The following is a 2,628-nucleotide window of genomic DNA, read 5'->3' as shown; positions in this document are numbered from 1 at the left end:
TCTTTGGAACCTGTGTTCTGTGAAACACGCTTTGGGGAACACTGTGACTCTATTACTCCTGTAGTGTGCAGCTAACTAGCTCAAAAGTTTCGATATCGACGATTTCACCTAGAGGCAGTTAAATAGGCGTCAGCGTGGTATCTAACAGTCATGTCATTTCTGGGTCAGGAATGCTGGTGTGATGAGTTAAGGCAATTTGGGGGGGGAATAGTAAGGGAATAGTAAGGGGGAATAGTAAGGGAATATCGGTCTAATGATGGTCAAAAGGAGGAAATATTTTTCTGCAATTGGGAAAATAGTGCTTTATCCGGAGTATATACTCCTATACTTTCAAATGTACAGTGACATGTTGCCCTTTCTAAATCTTCTTCATTGACACAGTTGCAAGAGAGTTTGATCAGGCAACAACTCGGGGGAAAAAATCAGGAAGTCAAGGTATACCTGTCAAAGAAAGGCGTGATCACTGCCATTGTGAATCCCTCATGAATTGCCAGATATCCCAGTGATCCAATTCAACGGTGTAACCAATTTCCTAGAATTACTTCAGATAGGATTGAAACGATGATGTCATCACTCTCATGCAATCCTGTTTGCACAAAATGTATGAGTGCTGAAATCATTAAAGGTTTATGAAATAAGGTCTGTTTTAAATTATCCGGATTGCACATGCTCCTTCACTCTGTAAAACATTCTCTGTAATACTCTTATTAGACAAGATTCAAGAGGCCAATACCTTCTCTCAAAGGCAGGAATAGAATGTAGCCACTGGTTACCAGTAATGTGTACATATGTGTATTAGAACAGCAACTTCAGAATTAAGTGCCTCGGGCTAACCGGTCACATAAAATAAATGCAGGTCTTGGGAACTAGCTTTAGAATTTTCTATGTAAGTATTGTTTATTCCTTTGACTTGAGAACTGCAAATACAATGAATTAAAAAATAATTCCTGGCCTTCTACCCCCAACCCAAATCTCCACCCATTTTAAGGGTACAGATTGCCAGTGGACTAGCAGAGCCACACATTAACGAGGCCCTGGGCTTGGCATCTTGCAAGGGGCTCGTAAGTACAGGATCATTCGTTCCCAGATTTATTTCTAATAGACTGTAAAACCATTCCAAATTTGGCACCATGGGGGCTATTGGCAATGAGAACTCAGGCTAGGGAGTCTGGGCAGCCTCGGGTGACAATTTCAAAGCTTTGGCAGTGCCGTTTAGGGAAGCTTCACATGCAAACTTCTCAAATCAATTTCCCTAATGGCTAGATTCAACCTTCCTTGTCCCTGGAAAATGAGAGCAGCCATGAGCTACAGGGCACCTAAAGGGGTGATGTCTGGAGACCCCCGACAGCTGGGGGAGGGTTGGTCTGGAGAGAAACTCCAGGACAGTGGGACAGAGCAAAGTACTCTGATTTTAGGCACAAGTATTACTCAAGCTTCTACTATTTTGCCTAGAAAGTCTATCTTTTTAAAAATCTACAAGCCAAAGTGGGAGGAAAAGAGGCAGAAGGGAATAGGAAATACACAAATTACTTGGTTAAAGAAATTCAGAAATGAATTAATTAATTCAGAAATGAATTAATTCTACAAAGCAAAACTCAGAAGATGCCTTGTGAACCTCAGTAGAGAGGAAGTCATGAACTGCAGCACCCAGCGCCATCTACTCTTTTGCAGGGCAAATAAACACTCATTGACTAATTTAATAGCTGTTCTTTTTCATCTTCAGCAAAACATTACCTATTTTCATTTTAGACAAAAACAATGATCATGGAATTTTAAAATGTCTTTTCCTTATTATTATGAATTTGGGGGTTAAGTTAAAAAGAAAAAAAGAAAAATTGACCGTGTACCATAAAATGCTGAAATTGCTTATTCCTTAACTTCGGTTAGATTGTGGGCTTTGGTAACTGTCAAGAATTAGAATATCCTAAATCTCCAGGCAAACTCAAGTCACCTGGCCTGAGCATTCCATCACTGACCACAAACAGCACGTTTCCCACATCCCCCTCCCGACTCCCACCCCTAATACTCACATCCGAATGTTCGGTGTCTCTCAACAGGTAAATACCTCAATCTAAAATGGTGCTAGATATTTTGTACTACAACATTCTACGGCTAAAAATAAATAAGTAACCAAGATTCTAATTCTAATGTTAGAAATTCTATGGTACAGTTTACCAAAGTAAGCAAATCCTCGGGACACCATTATTAATTCTCATTGCAGTCACAGAAAGGTAAGTGCTTGGAGAAGTGGGAGCAGGCTGCAGTCCTCGGTAGCCACAGGGGAATCTTTTTATCTTCCCCAGTTCTCTCCTGGAGCTGCTTCTGGAAAGCTCCGCAGCTGAAGAAAGGCAGTGGAGGAGGTGGCTAGTGACTGGGGCTTTCGAGAAGCTGTAACTACAAGCGCCCACTCGGAAAGAACATAACCTGGTGGATGCCCTGGCATTTCAGCCACAGAGGGGTGAGAACACAACGAAAATTCTTGTTTGGCTGTTTGAGCCACCTCAATCAGGCAAACAGGATGACCTGGCACTTTCTGTCAATGAACTTACAAAATACTGAGATTGGAAGTGTGACTCTGGTGATAGGAAACGGAGAGCAGCAAGCTTGGCTCCCAAATAACTCTGGCCG

The sequence above is a fragment of the Pteropus vampyrus genome, unplaced genomic scaffold (assembly GCF_000151845.1).
Source record: "Pteropus vampyrus isolate Shadow unplaced genomic scaffold, Pvam_2.0 Scaffold12, whole genome shotgun sequence".
Lineage (NCBI taxonomy): Eukaryota > Metazoa > Chordata > Mammalia > Chiroptera > Pteropodidae > Pteropus > Pteropus vampyrus.
Note: the sequence above shows the minus strand (reverse complement) of the source record.